Raw genomic sequence first — 22,068 nt, 5'->3', positions numbered from 1 at the left:
TTTATTTTTGATTTAGAGCCATTTATGCTTTATAGATGAGGTATCAGCATATGGATTTCTGAATTACTTTTAAAACTGCTGTTTTTAGGTCTGATGTTCTGTGGTTACACGCTAGGATTCATTACATCATTTAAGCACAGGGTGTTTAGAACAAAGAGGCAGGAACAAGTTCTCATTATATTATCTGGACTGAAAATGATTTCTCACTGACATTGTGAAGTTTAATAGTTCCAGCCACTGTCAGAGTGTAGTCCGGTCGATTGCCTAGGTTGTGTCTATGACTTCTGATTCAGATAAGTGATTTAATTCTCATTTCAGTGCTGCCCTCTCCCAAGCTCAGAATTCTTCATAGAAGACCAAAACAAATAAAAAAATAGGACATGACAGTAAAATGTAATAAATTTTCCTACTTCAGATTCTGATAAGGAAGTAAATCATTGTATTCATCAATGGACTTATATTTCTTCCTCTTCTGATTTATTTCCTGGCATAGGAGACCCAGTTGCCTTAATGACGATCTGTCAATTGAGCGTAAGCCAAATAGTCTATCTTGGGGCTTCTGTGTCATTAAGTGGTCCTAGGGAAGGGCCACTATAAGGGTTGTACAGACTGTGGACTGCACAATTCTGGGGACACCAAGCATGGAGAGGCTCTTTTCTAGTCCCTCTATCAGTGGTTGGGGTACTGGGACAAGGCTCCCAGCCTTTTCTCTGCTACTTAATCTTTTTTTCCCTACCAACACCCCACCCCAAATTTGGCTTCTTGGTCTCCAAATCAAAAGCTTGTCTCTCCCTCTGTCTTTCATGTTGACTTGGGCACATTTATTGAGGATGGACATGATTGGATCCCTCCTTTCCTTAACGCGCCCCCCACAGATACACATACGCCCCATCTGTGACAGATCCTATGGAATTTGGTTAAGTGCAGCCTCACACCAATGCCCAGACTGCTCTATAAACCTCTTTGTAAGGTTGCACAAACAGAGAGAAACTAAACCGTGCAGTGTAGGAGGTTCCACGCAGATTCCGAAAGTGATTTATCGTATGAAAAATTGGTTTTTGTTTATTTGTTTTTAGAACCTAGTTAATGGTCACAACCAGATGTATGATGGTCTCAGCAAGAGCAGACCACTTTGAGAAGCAAACAGACCAAAATAGGGAAAGAGTTGTATTAAAATGTGCAAAACACATATTTTCTGAAATAAAAATTAAACAGGAGGGCTTCCCTGGTGGCGCAGTGGTTGAGAGTCCGCCTGCCGATGCAGGGGACATGGGTTCGTGCCCCGGTCAGGGAAGATCCCACATGCCGCGGAGTGGGCTCGCTGAGCCTGTGCTCTGCAATGGGAGAGGCCACAACAGTGAGAGGCCCACGTAGTGCAAAAAAAAAAAAAAAAAAAAAAAAAAAATTAAACAGGAGGCGCTAATAGGAGACTCGACACTGCAGAAAACTCAGGAGTAAACCAGAGAACTATCTTTAGAAACACTCTCAAACACAGCAAAACAAGAAAGAGATTAAAATGTTGAGAAAGAAGGAGCAGAAATGGAGGTAGAGAGGGAACTGAACAAGTGGAACTACGGTAATAATCAATGATAATTTTTAACGAAAAATCCTTTTCTAAGTGAAAAAAAAAGTCTGGAAATTGAGAGATTTCACTCCGTTCCAAGCAAAATATGTGAAAAGGTATCACCAGATACACCTTGGTAAAAATTTAAAGGTCATATATGAGGAAAGAATCTTATAAGGAGCATCAAAGCAAAACAAACACACAAAATAAAGCTTGAAAACACCACCACCACCAGCAGAACCAGTGACCTAAAAACCACAAAGATGTGGCTTCAGGTAACGCAAGGAGAAAATGGATCAAATCTTCAGTGCTTTGAGAGTAAGCAAATTGGGGACAAGTTGTTCTTCGTACATGGAGACAATAGAAATGTTTTTAAATCTTCAAGAAAATGGACTATAATATAGTTTCTTTGATACATTACTCAAAGTAACCCATTACTTTCCTAAACTACTCCAGAACATGAAGAGAAAATCAAAATTAAGAACTCAAGGAGGACATCTTATCTTGAAAGACTGGACCAGCATTGAACACTAAAACAGGTTTCACACACACACGCGCGCGCACACACACACACACACACACACACACACGGTTATACAGCTAAATTCAAGGATAAAACATTATTTCAAGAAGTGAATATTGTTAGAAAAATTGAAAAGGAAGATGACATGGTTTGTACCACAGATAAAATAGCCAAATAAAGAGAGTTGGGAAACTAAGGGCTGAATTACTCATATTTGATCTTGAGAGTAAAATCATATTTCATGCTTACCTTTGAAAATCCTGTAGTTATAAGTTTAAAATATTTTAGGGAAATTTCAACTTAACCAAGATAAAATTCCAAATAGAATTGCAGAATCTAATAATCATTTCACAATATATATGTATATCAAATCATCACATTGTACACTTTAAATATATATAATTTTGTCTTTTATATGCCGATAAAGCTGAGTGAAAAAAGAATTCTGGGGAGTGGGACTGGAGCTTGAGGTGGTGAGGAGATCATTATATAACTTTTTATATTTTTTTAATTTGATGACATTTTATTATTTTAAAACCTATTATTAGGAAACAAAGACAAGCATAAGGCATAGTGTTTCTTTCTAGAAAAATAAATTGCAGAATCTAAGAGCAAACCTAGTGTAGTCTTTATGGCAAAAGACAAGTAGCAATAGAAGGTAACTGGCAACAGTAAATAAAAAACTGAAAACAGAACCAGAAGACGGGGAAAAAAAGTCCTAGGAGAAGTCTTGACCATAAATGTGAACTCCCTGATGGCCCCTGCAGCCATTATGACACATTTTGTCTTCTTGAGGTTGACATATGATCATCTCTCTTTTACTTTCCTATTTAATTCCTTGAGCTCCCATGGGCCATATTATCAGGAATTCCTCTTGAGGAATAATCAATATATTCCTCCTGAGGCCTCTTCCCTTCCCCTTCCCCCTTAGTTGTCCAGGAACCCCAGGAGGGTGACTTTGTCCAAGGAGGGTCAGACCACTGCCCAACACCACTACTGTGGCTCCTTGCTTCACAAAGCTGCTGTGGGAGACTGGTCCTGCCAGGCTGATGGATGCCACTGGGATGACTTCGCTGGCCAGAAGATCAGCGGCTAGGTTTTGCTGTTGTTTTAAGTTGGGAGAGACATGAACATGTCTATAAGCTGAAGAGAAAGGATCAATAGGGACCAAGAAATCGAAGGCATAGATGACAGACTGGATAGTTGATGGATCAGTGGGCAGTTAGGGATGAAGAAGCAGTTAAGGATGGGTAAAGGCATAGTTATGCCCTCGCCCATTCTCCACCATGGATGGCAGAAAACCTCATCTCCAGGTTAACAGAGAATATAGAGGTCCCGAGATACAAACCTCCCCCATGCCCCTGCATCCACAGCTTCGCATTCCTCCCTTCTCACCTCAGTAGAAAAGGCGTCCCCTCTGCTGTCCAAAGCTAGCTTCCATGATGGCCCCGTTTCCCAGACACTGAACAAGAAAGAGACTGGGACCCATCCTCAGCCAAGCACATCCAACCCTAGTTGATGCCTCTCAGCTCACCCTCTTGCCCTGTTTCCTCTGCCCCAGCAGCCCTTACTGGTATGCCTACACTCACATTGCTTCCTGAGTGCCCTGACGTCCAACTCTCTGTTCATAGTGCTCACTTGCTTGACATCCTTCAAGAGATTCCCTTCACCTGTGGAAGAAAACCCAGATGCCCCATGTGTGCCTTTCATGATTGGGCCCCACCTGCCAACTCTCTAACTTATCTCTTGCTTCATTTCCCTATGTTCTAGTCATCCTAAGAATCCTGACCATCTGCGTTCAAATCGTGGCTCCACCACGTACTAGCCATGTGCCCTTGGGCAATTTGCTGGAGCTCTCTGGGCCTTAGTTCTTCATCTGTAAAATGGGGATAGTCCAAGTTCCTACTTAAAGGGTTGTTATGAGGTTAAATGAGTTCATACATGTGAAGCTGTTAGATCGCCATCTGGCGTACATTAAGCACGTGATAAATCGTAGCTCCTGTTATTAGTACTTTGTACAGCTCCTGAGATGTACCATCCTCTTGCTCTCCTTGTATCTTTGAGGATATGGTTTTCTCCCATTCCTCCCAACCTTCTTCCCCTCCCCACCCTACTTTTCTGACTAGCAAATTGTCCTTCATCCGCAGGGTCCGTCTGCTCTATTGACACCTCGACTGTGGAGCATTCCTAGATTTCCCCCTTGATGTGTATACATGCCAGACTGGATGAGGAGTACTTTTTCTGAGCTGGACATATCTTTATTATAGCCCTTTTTCTACTTCGTTGACTTGGCCTTCCTCTTGGTCTGTGATTAACTGTAGGGTGCAGGCATGGAGGGCTGGGAGTCAAATCTAGTCCATTCTTCTCTTGTTTTCCATCAGTTGATGTGGCCTGACATGAACTAAGTACTCATTTAGTGTTTGTTGAATGAATGAATGAATGAATACATAGGTAAGGGACATGTGCTGACAGAACACTGTAGAAGAAATATAATTTCCAAGCAAATAAGAGATGTTCAAGTTTATTAGTAACCAAATCACTGTTGATTAAAATGAGACATCATTTTTACCTGATGAGTTAGGAAACACTTTTAAAAATGATAGTATCTATTTCTGTGGCCTCTTTCTTGTTGCTGGTGGGAGGGTAAAAGCAATTTAACACCATGTATCAAGATCCTTTAAAATGTCCTTTTCTTTTGCCCACCTAATTGTACTTCTGGGACAGTAACAGAAATAATTTTAAATACAAACAAATGTTTATGCGTAAATATGTACATTATGACATCATTTATATAAAAATTTGAGAAAAGCGCACAAAATATCCAATAATAGAAGAATGGATTAGCATTTTGGTTTCAGAAGAATGTGTCATGATAAGAAATGTATTAGTTAAAGGAAAAAAGCAGACTATAGAATATGTTTACAACTCTTAAGAAAAAAAAGACAAGTAGATACCCATGCATAGAAAAGAGAGTGTGAGGAAGTATACCAGAATGATTACTTGGTTATATTTGGATGGTGGGAGCGTGTATGGGTTTTTTTCCTGCTTTTATATATTATCCAAATTCTCTATATTTAGAAATGTGTTCCTTTTACAATGGAGTAAAACCAATAAATTTTATATTTTAAAGTGTGTGCTCAGAAACAATTAAGAATCTGATTATATTTTGTTTGATATGTTTAGACATGAGTAAGTCTTAAATTACGAAGTTGATTTTAAGTACCGGAAGGCACAGATCTGGTCTTGTGTTCAGCCGATCATGTGACTAGTAAATAACCTGTAGGCTTATATGAGGTCACCCTCCATGTAAGAACCCACAGTTGTCACAGGGCTTAGCATGGCCTCTAAAACATCACATCTGGCCACCAATGAGAAAGAGTTAAAAACAAAAAGCCAAACAAGTGAGGTTTGCTTGGAGACAAATAATCCCTGAACACAGGATGGGTGTTAATGAAAAGGAAGGTGGTAGAAAACGAATCACTTTGCTTGTAAATGAAATGCATATTCATTCTTCTCTGCCCACATCGCAAGTTAAGCACCATCATCCCGGTGTCCACTTGCTGGATGCAAAAATCTTGCAAAAATCTTGACATGATTTAAAAAACAAAAAACAAAAGAAACCTCACTGTTGTCTTAGCTTGCTTAAATGCATATTGTACCAAATTGTAGAAGAATTATAGATGAGCGTTTTTAAGGGTTTCTAAAATTGTACCCCTATGAAGAATATTGCTAATAATATACAGCAATTACTGTTAACTGCATGAGAATATCTCATTTTGTTTGGCTACACTTAAACAACCCCAAAGTTGAGTGCACCAAGACATACTGGATTTCAAACTAAATAAATCAAAATTACCATGTACATTCCACTACATGTCAAAACAGGAAAAGCCATAGTATTTGATGTGAAATGAAGATTAGAGCAGTAATAGAAAACTAGAAGCTGCTTACATTTATTTGGAATAAGAAAACAAGCCCAATGATTTTCAATGCAGATGTACTTCTCTTTGAGAAAATACATCAGAAAATCAATTTACAAAGCAGAGGAATTTGGCAGTAATTATTATACTGTCAAAAGATTCTTTAGTTTCTGAAGAACTTATTTTCAGAGTTCAGTGTGCTTGCTTGTCGTTAACAACTTGACAGATATTAGAGGAATTTAAAGCTAAGGTATTAGGTGCCAATGCCAATTAAAAATGACCAAAATGAAGATAGAGTATCTTTATATGTAACAGAGAGTGAAAGGGGGCATCTAATTTGAATTCTAAGAGTTAAGCATTTGTGCAGTGTCTCAAATCTATCCATTATATAAAGGAAGGCACACCTGGAGCTTATTACTTTATCACTTCAGACTTAAATCCTGAATTTGACTATTTAAAACAAGTGTGCCATCTTCCATTTACATTCTGTGATAAATTCCATGATTTCACTCATCAAAGACATTTCACATTTTTCCAAGATAAACTTGCTTAAAGGAGATAACTCATCCAGTTTAATACAACATGAAACTGTCCTCATTTGGGGATGATGAGAATAAAAATTGCTATTGTTTATTGAGCATTCATACAGTTCCAGGCACTATAGAAAGCTAAATGCTTTTCATACCTTGCAAACTTAACCCTCATTTTTCATTTACTCAGAAAACTATTTATTACAGAGTGCTTACTATGTGTCAGGGACTATTGAATGTGTTGGGGATTCAGCAATGAACAAAACAGACAAATAACCCTGCCCTCTGTGGAGCTTGCGTTCTGGCAGGGGAGTAGAGATGATATACAGAATAAGAAAATAAATGATATACTAGGTTGGCGTATGATGAATGCCACTGAGGAAAAGAGAGCAGAGAAGGGGTTAGGGAATGCCAGGCTTATAGGGGGAGGGGCCACACTTTTGAAAAGGATGGTTAGAGAAGGCCTCATGGAGAAGATGACACCCAAACAGATGTGCCTGCCTTGTTTGAGGAAGAGCAAGGAGTGCAGTATGGTGAGTGCAGAGAGAAAGAGAGGGGACAAGGTCTGAGAGAGAGAGTAGAAGAGGGGCCGCATCATGTCGGGCCTGGTAGGCCATCATGAGGCTTTTGGGTGCAACTTCAGGAGAGATGGTAAGCCCTCAGAGGCTTTTGAACAGAGGCATGATATGATCTGACTTAACGTTTTCACAGGATCATCCTGGCTCCTTCGGTAACATAAAATTCTGTGAAGCAGGTGGTCTTGTCCAATTTCACAGATAAGGAACAGAGCCTCAGAAAAGTTAAAAATTTGCCAAAGTTCCCATTTATTAGCGAATTTGTGGGGCTGCAATTTTAATCCAGGTCTGTGTAATTTGGAAGCTCCCATTTTCCCCACTAAACCACACTGCCTCCCAATTGCAAACAGGCTGTGACCCAGGTTGGGGTAGATGATTTTCTTATAGTCTGTGGTGACCTCTTTTTTTCTTTTTTCTCCGGAGTCCCTTGGCTTCTCTGGCGAGGCCACCATGTCACACGACTCCAGGGGACACAATTTATACCATAAGTCTATAAATGTTCTCCCTGGAGGTGGGCAGTACCCAGCCAACATGGCCATATGTAACGGCTTTGTTCTCCAGTGAGATTGAAGAGCTCTGTAAATGGTTTTGAGCTATAGTTAGGCTGGTAGCAAAATCTGGTAAGACATTTGTACTGGCTCCATTTGATCTATCTTTCCATTTCTCCTTCCTCTGACACATATTCTACCAGCTGTCCCTACTACTCTCTGCGGTCTGGCAACACACTAGTCCAGCACTATGCCAGGCTAGGACGTAAGTTATGGGAAGGCAGGGTGTTCTACTCTGTATGGGCAGCTTAGGCCCACAAGTAACAGAAAACCTGAGGGAATGTAAGATGTGAGCAGGTGTGCCTGGCTTCTGATTAGACAAAGTGAAACACATTTTATTTGTTGAATATCAAATTGAAGGAGATGATAGGGTGCTATCTAACTGTCATTAAAATTGCTGCTTGGTTTAATTTAGGCTCAACCAGATTTTCTTTTAAGCCTTAGGGCCCAAGGCTTAGACTCTTGAGCCCTTGTTTACATTGAAACTAGTTTTTTTAGTTTGTTTGAAAGACATTGCTTACACTTTAACAATTCGATATGTAAGAAAATACTCCGAGATTCAGACCTTTAAAATGAAGTTTTGGGGCTTCCCTGGTGGTGCAGTGGTTGAGAGTCCGCCTGCCGATGCAGGGGACACAGGTTCGTGCCCCGGTCTGGGAAGATCCCACGTGCTGCAGAGCGGCTGGGCCCGTGAGCCATGGCCGCAGAGCCTGCGCGTCCGGAGCCTGTGCGCCACAACGGGAGAGGCCACAACAGTGAGAGGCCCGTGTACCGAAAAAAAAAAAAAATGAAGTTTTGATTCACCATTACTTGACTGGGTGACTTTAATGGAATTATGTCTTGTAAAACTGTTTAGCATTTCATGTTTCAGAATTCTGCATAGTTACCTCAATACCTTAGAGCAGTTTGGCTTTTCTTTTAGTCTTATGGCTTTAATTAAAAAAATGGAGAGAAAATCATGGCAGCATCCCTTATAAGATTAATTAAATATTACTGTAATGATCTGTATAAAATATTAGTGCCAGAAGCATAGTACAATATTGAGTAAAGGCAAAGGTGACTGCCATTTGAGTCTTTAAGATGAACAATAGTAATCACAGAATACCAGATCACTAAAATTATGGCTACTTTTTAAAGTGCGTTTTTATTTTCCTTAAATGATGGAGCAGGAAATACCAAGATGAGACTTTGCTCTCAGATCGTATTTGAGGTTCACTCTGAAGGTTTAAGTGAGAAAGGGCTATGTGTGATGGAAGTTGGACCTTTGTTTTTGTGACTGCTGCTAGCAAAAATGGAGTATGCAGAAAACATTTTGGTGGGTCCTCAATAAGTTAAACATAAAATTACTTATGACCCAGTGATTCTACTCCTAGGTATATACCTAAAGAATTGAAAACAGGTGTTCAAGCAAAAACTTGTACATGAATGTTCATAGCAGCACTATTCACAGTAACCAAAAGGGGGAAACAACCCCAGATGTCCACTGATGCATGAATAGATAAGCAAAATGTGGTACATTCGAACAATGGACTATTATTCAGCCATAAAAAGGAAGGAAGTACTGATACCTGCTGCAACATGTATGAACATGAATACATTATGCTAAGCGAGAAAAGCCAGACACAAAAGACCATACTGCATAACTCCATCTATATGAAATATCCAGATAGGTAGTCTGCAGAGATAGAAAGCAGATTAGTGGTGGCCAGGTAGGGAGAGGGCTGGGGGAAGGAAGAAACTGGAGTGATTGCTTCTTTGGGGTGATAGAAATATTTTGGAACAAATAGAGGTGTGGTTGCATGACATTATGAATGCACTAAATGCCACTAGTGGCAGATTTTGTGTTCTGTGTATTTCACCACAATAAAAAGAAACAGAATGTGCTACTTTTGAAAAGATTCCTCATTCTTGGTGAAGCCCATTAAAGTTTGACAGGGTGAGGTGGGTCCTAAAGAAGGGACACGTGGCAAACACAGGGCAAAGGGTTTAGTAGGGCGAGGCTTGCACTGCCTGACTGGGATCGCTGGTGCCAGGACCTGGCTCGTGTGGGTGCAGCAGCCACCCTGGCCGCCACTCAGGGGCCCCTGGTGTCCTGCACGACTGAGGGCGGCTTTAAGTGTGGGGCAGCTTGTTTGGAATCCTCACATAAAGACATGGAAAGCGAGATAGCTTCAAGATGGCGGAGGAGTAAGACGTGGAGATCACCTTCCTCCCTACAAATACATCAGAAACACATCTACATGTGGAACAACTCCTACAGAACACCTACTGAATACTGGCAGAAGACCTCAGACTTCCCAACAGGCAAGAAACTCCCCACGTACCTGGGTAGGGCAAAAGAAAAAAGAAAAAACAGACAAAAGAATAGGGATGGGACCTGCACCAGTGGGAGGAAGCTGTGAAAGAGGAAAGGTTTCCACACACTAGGAAGCCCCTTCGCGGGCGGAGACTGCAGGTGGTGGAGGAGGGAAGCATCGGAGCCATGGTAGAGAGCGCAGCAACAGGGGTGCGGAGGGCAAAGCAGAGAGATTCCCGCACAGAGGATCCGTGCTGACCGGTACTCATCAGCCTGAGAGGCTTGTCTGCTCACCCACCGGGGCGGGCGGGGCTGGGAGCTGAGGCTCGGGTTTTGGTCGGATCCCAGGGAGAGGACTGGGGTTGGCGGCGTGAACACAGCCTGAAGGGGGCTAGTCGCCACAGCTAGCCAGGAGGGAGTCTGGGAAAAAGTCTGGACCTGCCTAAGAGGCAAGAGACTATTGTTTCAGGGTGCGTGACGAGAGGGGATTCAGAGCACTGCCTAAATGAGCTCCAGAGACGGGCGCAAGCTGCGGCTATCAGCACGAACCCCAGAGACAGGCGTGAGACGCTAAGGCTGCTGCTGCGGCCACCAAGAAGCCTGTGTACAAGCACAGGTCACTCTCTGCAACTCCCCTCCCGGGAGCCTGTGCGGCCTGCCACTGCCAGGGTCCCGGGATCCAGGGACAACTTCCCCGGGAGAACACACGGCACGCCTCAGGCTGGTGCAATGTCATGCTGACCTCTGCTGCCGCAGGCTTGCCCCACACTCCATACCCCTCCTTCCCCCCAGCCTGAGTGAGCCAGAGCCCCCTAATCAGCTGCTCCTTTAACCCTGTCCTGTCTGAGTGGGGAGCAGATGCCCTCAGGCGATCTACAAGCAGAGGCGGGGCCAAATCCAAAGCTGAACCCCAGGAGCTGTGCGAACAAAGAAGAGAAAGGGAAATTTCTCCCAGCAGCCTCAGGAGCAGCAGATTAAATCTCCACAATCAACTTGATGTACCCTGAGTCTGTGGAATACCTGAATAGACAATGAATCATCCCAAAATTGAGGCAGTGGACTTTGGGATCAGCTGTAGACTTGGGGTTTGCTTTCTGCATCTAATTTGTTTCTGGTTTTATGTTTATCTTAGTATAGTATTTAGAGCTTATTATCATTGGTAGATTTGTTTACTGATTTGGTTGCTCTCTTCCTTTTTTTTAATATATATATATTTTTTCCTTTTTCTCCTTTTGTGAGTATGTGTGTGTATGCTTCTTTGTGTGATTTTGTCTGTATACCTTTGCTTTTACCATTTGTCCTAGGGTTCTATCGGTTTTTTTGCTTTTTTTTGGAGTTTTTTTACAGATCATTGAAATTACTTTATTATTTATAACACTTCTAACACTTAAACAAATTATTATTTTATGGTTATTCATTCCCCAAGAAGAAAATGGGTACAGGATCTTTCAGTAACGAAGTTGGAACATTGTAAAAGTAAATACAGCATTTGACAAGGAAGATGACATAAGTCTGTCCTGTCATTTGATGTAGAAACAAATGCTGCTTAACAAGGTTGGGTCTCTGGTATTATTTATCTCTACTAACACTTCTTAGAAGTCTTGTGCCTTAACAAAATGCTATGTGATGACAGGTTATAATATAATCCCAAGATTAAAGCTATTTTGCTTATACTTATCTATCCATAATGTATTTTTTTTAATTTATTTTTTATACGGCAGGTTCTTATTAGTCATCCATTTTATGCACATCAGTGTATACATGTCAATCCCGATCACCCAATTCATCACACCGTGACCCCCACCCCCCACTGTTTTTTTTTAAGTATACTTTTCAGCTCTTTTTATCATTGGTGGACTTGTGTTTTGGTTTGATTGCTCTTTCTTTCTTATTTTTATTACTTTTATAATTTTTCATTTTAAATAATTTTTAATGTTTTAATTGTTTATTTTAATTATTTTATTTTACTTTCTTTCTTTCTTTCTTTCTTTTTTTATTCCCTCCTTTTTCTTCTGAGCTGGTGGCTGACAGAGCCTTGGTGCTCCAGACAGGCATCAGGCCTGAGCCTCTGAGGGGGTAAGAGCCAAGTTCAGGACACTGGCCCACCAAAGACCTCCCGGCCCCATGTAATATCAAACGGCGAAAGCTCTCTCAGAGATCTCCATCTCAACGCTATGACCCAGCTCCACTCAACATCCAGCAAGCTACAGTGCTGAACACTCTATGCCAAAAAACTAGCAGGACAGGGACACAACCCTGCCCATTAGCAGAGAGGCTGCCTAAAATCATAATAAGTTCACAGACACCCCAAAACACACCAACAGACACAGTCCTGCCCACCAGAGAGACAAGATCCAGCCTCACCCACCAGAACTCAGGCACAAGTCCCCTCCACCAGGAAGCCTACACAACCCACTGAATCAACCTTACCTACTGGGGGCAGACACCAAAAACAACAGGAACTATGAACCTGCAGCCTGAGAAAAGGAGACCCCAAACACAGTAAGTTAAGCAAAAGGAGAAGACAGGAAAACACACAGCAGACGAAGGAGCAAGGTAAAAACCCACCAGACCAAACACAGGAAGAAGAAATAGGCAGTCTACCTGAAAAGAATTCAGAGTAATGATAGTAAAGATGATGCAAAATATTGGAAATAGAATAGAGAAAATACAAGAAACATTTAACAAGGACCTAGAAGAACTAAAGAGCAAACAATGATGAACAACAAAATAAATGAAATTAAAAATTCTCTAGAAGGAATCAATAGCAGAATAACTGAGACAGAAGAACAGATAAGTGACCTGGAAGATAAAATAGTGGAAATAACTACTGCACAGCAGAATAAAGAAAAAAGAATGAAAAGAATTGAGGACCATCTCAGAGACCTCTGGGACAACATTAAACACACCAACATTCAGGGCTTCCCTGGTGGCGCAGTGGTTAAGAATCTGCCTGCCAATGCAGGGGACACGGGTTCGAGCCCTGGTCCGGGAAGATCCCACGTGCTGGGGAGCAACTAAGCCCAAGCACCACAACTACTGAGCCTGTGCTGTAGGGCCCGTGCTCCACAACAAGAGAAGCCACTGTAATGAGAAGCCTGCGTACCGCAGCGAAGAGTAGCCCCCGCTCGCCGCAACTAGAGAAAGCCCGTGTGCAGCAATGAAGACCCAATGCAGCCAAAAATAAATAAATAAATAAATTTATATATATATAAAAAAAAAAAAACACACCAACATTCAAATTATAGGTGTCCCAGAAGAAGGAGAGAAAAAGACAGGGACTGAGAAAATATTCGAAGAGATTACAGTTGAAAACTTCCCTAATATGGGAATGGAACTAGTTAATCAAGTCCAGGAAACACAGAGTCCCATACAGGATAAATCCAAGGAGAAACACACCAAGACACATATTAACCAAACTATCAAAAATTAAATACAAAGAAAAAATATTAAAATCAGCAAGGTAAAAGTAACAAATAACATACAAGGGAATCCCCATAAGGTTAACAGCTGATCTTTCAGCAGACACTCTGCAAGGCAGAAGGGAGTGGCAGGACATATTTAAAGTGATGAAAGAGAAAAACCTACAACCAAGACTGGTCTACCCAGCAAGGACCTCATTCAGATTCAATGGAGAAATTAAAACCTTTACAGACAAGCAAAAGCTAAGAGAATTCAGAACCACCAAACCAGCTTCACAACAAATACTAAAGGAACTTCTCTAGGCAGGAAACACAAGAGAAGGAAAAGACCTACAATAACAAACCCAGAACAATTAAGAAAATGGTAATAGGAACACACATATCAGTAACTACCATAAATGTAAATGGATTAAATGCTCCAACCAAAAGACACAGACTGGCTGAATGGATACAAAAACAAGACCCGTGGCTTCCCTGGTGGCGCAGTGGTTGAGAGTCCGCCTGCCAATGCAGGGGACACGGGTTCGTGCCCCAGTCCAGGAATATCACACATGCCACAGAGCGGCTAGGCCCGTGAGCCATGGCCACTGAGCCTGTGCGTCCGGAGCCTGTGCTCCGCAACAGTCAAGGCCACAACAGTGAGAGGCCCGCGTACCGCAAAAAAAATAAATAAATAAACAAGACCCGTATATACGCTGTCTACAAGAGACCCACTTCAGACCAAGGGACACATACAGACTGAAAGTAAAGGGATGGAAAAAGATATTCCATGCAAATGGAAATCAAAAGAAAGCTAGAGTAGCAATTCTCATATCAGACAAAATAGACGTTAAAACAAAGACTATTACAAGAGACAAAGAAGGATACTACATAATGTTCAAGGGATCAATCCAAGAAGAAGATATGACAATTGTAAATATTTATGCACCCAACATAGGAGCACCTCAATGCTTAAGGCAAATGCTAACAGCCATAAAAGGGGAAATCCACAGTAACAAAATCATAGAAGGGGACTTTAACACCCCACTTTCACCAATGGACAAATCATCCAAAATGAAAATAAATAAGGAAACACAAGCTTTAAATGATACATTAAACAAGATGGACTTAACTGATATTGATAGGACATTCCATCCAAGACAACAGAATACATTTTCTTCTCAAGTGCTCATGGAACATTCTCCAGGATAGATCATCTCTTGGGTCAGAAACCAAGCCTTGGTAAATTTACGAAAATTGAAATCGTATCAAGTATCTTTTCTGACCTCAATGCTATGAGACTAGATATCATTTACAGGGAAAAATCTGTAAAAAATATAAACACATGGAGGCTAAACAAAACACTACTAAATAACCAAGAGATCACTGAAGAAATCAAAGAGGAAATCAAAAAATACCCAGAAACAAATGACAATGAAAACACGACGACCCAAAGCCTATGGGATGCAGCAAAAGCAGTTGTAAGAGGGAAGTCTATAGCCATACAATCCTACCTCAAGAAACAAGAAACATCTCAAATAAACAACCTAACCTTACAGCTAAAGCAATTAGAGAAAGAAGAACAAAAAACCCCCAAAGTTAGCAGAAGGAAAGAAATCATAAAGATCAGATCAGAAATAAATGAAAGAGAAATGAAGGAAACAATAGCTAAGATCAATGAAACTAAAAGCTGGTTCTTTGAGAAGATAAACAAAATTGATAAACCATTAACCAGACTCATTAAGAAAAAAAGGGAGAAGACTCAAATCCATAGAATTAGAAATGAAAAAAAAGTAACAACTGACACTGCAGAAATACAAAGGATCATGAGAGATTACTACAAGCAAGTATACGCCAATAAAATGGACTACATGGAAGAAATGGGCAAATTCTTAGAAAAACACAACCTCCTGAGACTGAACCAGGAAGAAATAGAAAATATAAACAGACCAATCACAAGCATTGAAATTGAGACTGTGATTAAAAATCTTCCAACAAACAAAAACCCAGGACCAGCTGGATTCACAGGTGAATTCTATCAAATATTTAGTGAAGAGCTAACACTTATCCTTCTCAAACTCTTCCAAAGTATAGCAGAGGGAGGAACACTCCCAAACTCATTCTACGAGGCCACCATCACCCTTATACCAAAGCCAGGCAAAGATTTCACAAAAAAAGAAAACTACGTACCAATATCACTGATGAACATAGATGCAAAAATCCTCAACAAAATACTAGCAAACAGAATCCAACAGCACAGTAAAAGGATCATACACCATGATCAAGTGGGATTTATCCCAGGAATGCAAGGATTCTTCAATATATGCAAATCAATCAATGTGATAAACCATATTAACAAATTGAAGGAGAAAAACCATATGATCATCTCAATAGATGCAGAAAAAGTTTTCAAGAAAATTCAACACTCATTTATGATAAAAACCCTCCAGAAAGTAGGCATAGAGGGAACTTACCTCAACATAATAAAGGCCATATATGACAAACCCACAGCCAACAACATTCTCAATGGTGAAAAACTGAAACCATTTCCACTAAGATCAGGAACAAGACAAAGTTGCCCACTCTCACCACTATTATTCAACATAGTTTTGGAAGTTTTAGCCACAGCAATCAGAGGAGACAAAGAAATAAGAGGAATCCAAATTGGAAAAGAAGATGTAAACAGTCACTGTTTGCAGATGACATGATGCTATACCTAGAGTATCCCAAAGATGCTACCAGAAAACTACTAGAGCTAATCAATGAATTTGGTAAAGTAGCAGGATATAAAATTAATGCACAAAAATCTCTTGCATTCCTATACACTAATGATGAAAAATCTGAAAGAGAAATTAAGGAAACACTCCCATTTACCATTGCAACAAAAAGAATAAAATACCTAGGAATAAACCTACCTAAGGAGACAAAAGACCTGTATGCAGAAAACTATAAGACACTGATGAAAGAAATTAAAGATGATACAAATAGATGGAAAGATATACCATGTTCTTGGATTGGAAGAATCAACATTCTGAAAATGACTGTACTACCCAAAGCAATCTACAGATTCAGAGCAATCCCTATCAAACTACCACTGGCATTTTTCACAGAACTAGAACAAAAAATTTCACAATTTGTATGGAAACAAAAAAGACCCTGAGTAGCCAAAGCAATCTTGAGAGTGAAAAATGGAGCTGGAGGAATCAGGCTCCCTGACTTCAGACTATACTACAAAGCTACAGTAATTAAGGCAGTATGGTACTGGCACAAAAACAGAAATATAGATCAGTGGAGCAAGATAGAAAGCCTAGAGATGAACCCACACACATATGGTCACCTTATCTTTGCTAAAGGATGCAAGAATATACAATGGAGAAAAGACAGCCTCTTCAATAAGTGGTGCTGGGAAAACTGGACAGCTACATGTAACAGAATGAAATTAATTAGAACACTCCCTAACACCATACACAAATATAAACTCAAAATGGATTAAAGACCTAAATGTAATGCCAGACACTCTAAAACTCCTAGAGGAAAACATAGGCAGAACACTCTATGACATACATCACAGCAAGATCTTTTTTGACCCACCTCCTGTAGAAATGGAAATAAAAATAAAAATAAACAAATGGGACCTAATGAAACTTAAGAGCTTTTCCACAGCAAAGGAAACCATAAACAAGACAAAAAGACAACCCTCAGAATGGGAGAAAATATTTGCAAATGAAGCAACTGACAAAGGATTAATCTCCAAAATATACAAGCAGCTCATGCAGCTCAATATCAAAAAAACAAACAACCCAGTCCAAAAATGGGCCAAAGACCTAAATAGACATTTCTCCAAAGAAGATATACAGATTGCCAACAAACACATGAAAGGATGCTCAACATCACTAATCATTGGAGAAATGCAAATCAAAGCTGCAATGAGGTATCACCTCACACTGGTCAGAATGGCCATCAAAAACTCTAGAAACAATAAATGCTGGAGAAGGTGTGGAGAAAAGGGAGCCGTCTTGCACTGTTGGTGGGAATGTAAATTGATACAGCCACTATGGAGAACAGCATGGAGCTTCCTTAAAAAACTAAAAATAGAACTACCATATGACCCAGCAATCCCACTACTGGGCATATACCCTGAGAAAACCATAATTCAAAAAGAGTCATGTACAGCAATGTTCATTGCAGCTCTATTTACAATAGCCAGGACGTGGAAGCAACCTAAGTGTCCATCGACAGCTGAATGGTTAAAGAAGATGGAGTACATATATACAATGGAATATTACTCAGCCATAAAAAAGAAACGAAATTGAGTTATTTGTAGTGAGGTGGATGGACCTAGAGACTGTCATACAGAGTGAAGTAAGTCAGAAAAAGAAAAACCAATACCGTATGCTAACACATATATATGGAGTCTAAAGAAAAAAAAATGGTTCTGAAGAACCTAGGGGCAGGACAGGAATAAAGACACAGATGTAGAGAATGGACTTGAGTACATGGGGAGGGGGAACGGTAAGCTGGCACGAAGTGAGAGAGTAGCATGGACATACATATATACTATCAAATGTAAAATAGACAGCCAGTGGGAAGCAGCCACATAGCACAGGGAGATCAGCTCCATGCTTTGTGACCACCTAGAGGGGTAGGATAGGGAGAGTGGGAGGGAGACACAAGAGGGAGGAGATATGGGGATATATGTATATGTATAGCTGATTCACTTTGTTATAAAGCAGAAACTAACACACCATTGTAAAGCAATTATACTCCAATAAAGTTGTTAAAAAATAATAAAATTTAAAAAGAAAAGACATGGAAAGCAGTGGAATACTGAGGTGTTTAAAACCCAGGCATGCAGAACACAGCAGATATAAATTTTCACTGCAGTGAGGTCAGGATAATTTCAGTTTATCCAATGAAAAGGAAAATAAACTTTTTTTTTAAACATCTTTATTGGAGTATAATTGCTTTACAATGGTGTGTTAGTTTCTGCTTTATAACAAAATGAATCAGCTATGCATATACATATATCCCCATACGTCCTCCCTCTTGCGTCTTCCTCCCACCCTCCCTATCCCACCCCTCTAGAGGAAAATAAACTTTTATGACCTGGTGGGGCTAGAGCAGGTTTAGTTAAATGTACATAGTAAGTTTCTAGTTATTACTGCAAACGCTCTTTTCCCTCGCCCTTGGGAGTGTGCCAACTTCTTCTTCATGCCGTTTTCTATCCTCAAAAAGAAAAAGATTTCAAATGGGTATTTTTCTGATGATAAAAGTAATATTTGGGGCTTCCCTGGTGGCGCAGTGGTTGAGAGTCTGCCTGCCGATGCAGGGGACACGGGTTCGTGCCCCAGTCCAGGAAGATCCCACATGCCATGGAGCAGCTAGGCCCGTGAGCCATGGCCGCTGAGCCTGCGCGTCCGGAGCCTGTGCTCTGCAACGGGAGAAGCCACAACAGTGAGAGGCCCACGTACCGCAAAAAAAAAAAAAAAAAAAAAAAGTAATATTTGATAATTATAAAAATTCAGAAAAAGCAGACATTTTATATATAGATATAAAATCATTTTTATACCTATATATAAAGAAAGCTCAGCAATCAGGGATGATGCTATAGATGTTTTGGTATGTATCCTTCCAGTCTTTTTTTCTGTGCATATATATGTCAATATGTACCGGTATCTTTAGTTTCATTGGGATCATACTACATTTATCAACATAGCATGGATGTCTTTCATACCAATTAATACCAGTCAACAGCCTACTTTTCATGGTTGCGTAGTGTTCAATTCTGTGCATGTGTCATGACTGATTATTCCATGACCAGTGTTGTAAATGAGCCAGGGGCTTCCCTTGGAGTGGTTCCTCCGTGGTCACTTGGCTCTCTGTCAGAGACGGTTGGTGACTCAGAGTTTCTGAAATTACTTTCTCTTACTTATTTATGCGGGTTAGTGATAGCCCTCCAAGCACAGGTCATGGACGGAAAAGGGAATAGAGAGGTCTGTTAAAAAAATCAGCTCAAAAGCCACTGTCTTCAGCTTTCCCTGAATGAGCCCCACTCCATGTGGTCACTCTTTCTTCTGCGTCCCAACAGAAGAGGAACAGAATAGTATGCAGGAGCATGGGCTCTGGAGCCAGACTGCAGGGGTTTGCATTCTGACTTCGTGACATTGGACATATTACTTCACATTTCTCTGCCTCAGTGTTCTCATCTGTAACATGGGGCTAATACTAGTATCTACCTTCTGGGCCAGATGAGATGATCCATGCCAAAAGGACCCAGCAGCACAGGACCTGGCACATAGCAAGAACTCAACAAGTGGTGAGGGTTATTATTATTACTCAGTTCATTCAAGTGGCCCTCCCAGTTAGTAGCTAGGGAGCTCATCTAGATGCCTGGACAGCCCAAATAGATTACAGACTCTGAAAAGTTCAGATGCCAAAGTGACTACAGTGTTTTCCAGATAGTGAGCCCCCGGCCAATGTTACTGATTGATCGTCTAATCCACACTGACTTGCTGCAATGGTGGGGTCCTCTTGGTTGAATTTGGCCTCCATTTCCCGTTAAAAAAACAAAAGCAAAGCAAAACAAAACAAAAACCCCAGAGACCCTAATAAGTGGATGTAGGTGAAATACAGTTCCTTCAGGTAGGTCAACATCATAGCTGTGGGCTTTCCTACACTCTTATCTAAGGAAATTCTTGACCAGAAGAACCTATAGATCTCTTAAATGATAGTGAAAATGACAAGAAATATTTAAAAGAACTAAAAACCATATTATTCCAAAAGACCAGTCTATAACAGAAGAACAAATCTTGTATTCCCTCATTTATTTGGGATTCTTGGGAACTGAATTTTTTTCCAGTAAGTAGATTTTCTAGATGGTGGGAGCTTATTCATTTAACCACCATAACAGTTTGCATTTTATCCATTTTGATGTAATTCTTTCTAATGCCTGTTGCATGGGTTATGGCTTTCACATAGCGGATATATTGAAAACATGTCAGCCAATTTGTTAAGCTTTGAGGCCTCATTGTGAATGTGTTGCTGTCATTTGTTTTTTTGTTGTTGTCTGTTTGTTTGTTTGCTCTGCCAAATGATATCAGTGCCATTTGCCTTCTAAAGACTCAAGTGTACCTTTACACAGTTCTTTTCACTTTTCACTTTTTTCTCTCACTGGTAGGGTGTGTCAGTTTTTACTTTTTACTACAGAAATGTGCATAATTGCTTTCCCCATCTCCAAAACACCTTTCTAACTTACTGATTTATAAGCTTTATACCCTGGGAAAACAGAACCCCAAGTCTGTTACTATTTTGTATACAGTAAGATTAATAGGTATTGAATGAAATCACGTATTTAGTCACAGGATTTTTGACCATTCGAGGACTTTAAGAATTTACTTCCTGGTTGTAGGCTGTTATGTGGTAGAAGTTTGACTCTGGGCAAAGTGCCATTTTATTTATAAGCTGTTGTGCTTACTGTTTTCCATTCTAGCATGAGTGCCTTCCTGTTGCTCATAGGTAGAGAAATTAAATTAAAGAAAAATAATAACCTGTCTCTGGGCAGTTGGTAAAGTCTTGTAAAGTGGGATTTGGATATTTTTAATAGAAAGAAAGGTAAAATAGTCTTAGATATAATTTCTTGAGTGTTTTTCCATTTTCTTTACAGAGAAATAATGATGCGTCTGTCGGGAAACTCACAGACTAAGAAGTTATAACCATTGCACGTCACTACCAGGTGCCTGAGGATCCCCGTCCAGATACGAATGTCCTAATTGCACAGGCCCATGAACAGCTCAAGAAAAATACTTTTGAGAATTTTGAAAGACTCATTGCTACCTGTGTATACCAAGATCGGGAAAAGTAAGCTTTTATTTTATTGATTCTAATAAATCATTTACGTTTCTGTGAACCTGACTAATGAAGGAATTTGTATTTTATCAAAAAGGGCAAAAAGAAAATTGACATGTCTTCTCATACTCCACCATGTAGCAAAGCCACCTTAAATCATTTTTGGAGATTATCTGGGTACAGATATTTCATAGTGATGGATGGTGAGCTTTGCTTGTTGATGGAATAGGGGAGGCCCTGTATCTTCAAAAGAATAGGATTGCCCCTTTGCATTTTCTTTTAATTGGTTTCTAGAGGTTTTCAATTGAAACATAGTAAATCAATGTTAGAAGGTTTAATTCTGAGATGTCGTCTCTTTACATTATTTTAGTGATAAGTGGGATTTATAAGTGTGACTTTTATAATACACAGAACAGGGGATTTGCAAGTATACTTTCTATAGAATTTCTTTGAAATTATTTCTCCTTGAAGATAATGAAGCTCAGCATAATCTATTTCGAATACATTTATCGTGTTTGCATTGAGCTTTATTAAGTCACTGTTACAAACAACTGGAGCTCCATCTTAATATGTTTTGGTGTTCATCTTATCCACAGACTGATATAGTGGGGGGGACAGAATACTCAACTGGAATTAGAAAACCTTAGATCAAACTCTAGCCTCTGATTTTATTACTACAGACCACTACCATCTCTTTCCCCCATGACCCCTTCCTTCATCCCCAAACCTGAAGTCTGCACCCCAAGTGGCTACCTACATACCCTAAATATCGTTGAAGGTCCCATAGTTTATTTTAGTTGTGAATAGTTTTTTTCCTAATCCATAATACACCCTTGTTGAGTTGTTATAAAGATGGTATTTTTCCT

General features: G+C 40.2%; 1 protein-coding gene across 1 annotated transcript in view; it reads left to right on the top strand.

Annotated features, from left to right (window-relative positions):
* Window positions 1-22,068, top strand: part of EFHC2 (EF-hand domain containing 2) — a 250,923-nt gene that overhangs the window by 141,616 nt on the left and 87,239 nt on the right. The window contains exon 11 of the mRNA XM_027091524.1: window positions 21,021-21,214. The gene's annotated coding sequence lies outside the window, so the exon portion shown is untranslated. The remainder of the gene's footprint in view (window positions 1-21,020; window positions 21,215-22,068) is intronic.

The sequence above is a fragment of the Aethalodelphis obliquidens genome, unplaced genomic scaffold (genome assembly GCF_003676395.1).
Source record: "Aethalodelphis obliquidens isolate GAN/ISIS:26980383/991018 unplaced genomic scaffold, ASM367639v1 scaffold71, whole genome shotgun sequence".
Taxonomy (NCBI): domain Eukaryota; kingdom Metazoa; phylum Chordata; class Mammalia; order Artiodactyla; family Delphinidae; genus Aethalodelphis; species Aethalodelphis obliquidens.
The sequence above is the reverse complement of the archived record's forward strand: the minus strand, read 5'-3'. Positions and strand labels throughout refer to the sequence as shown.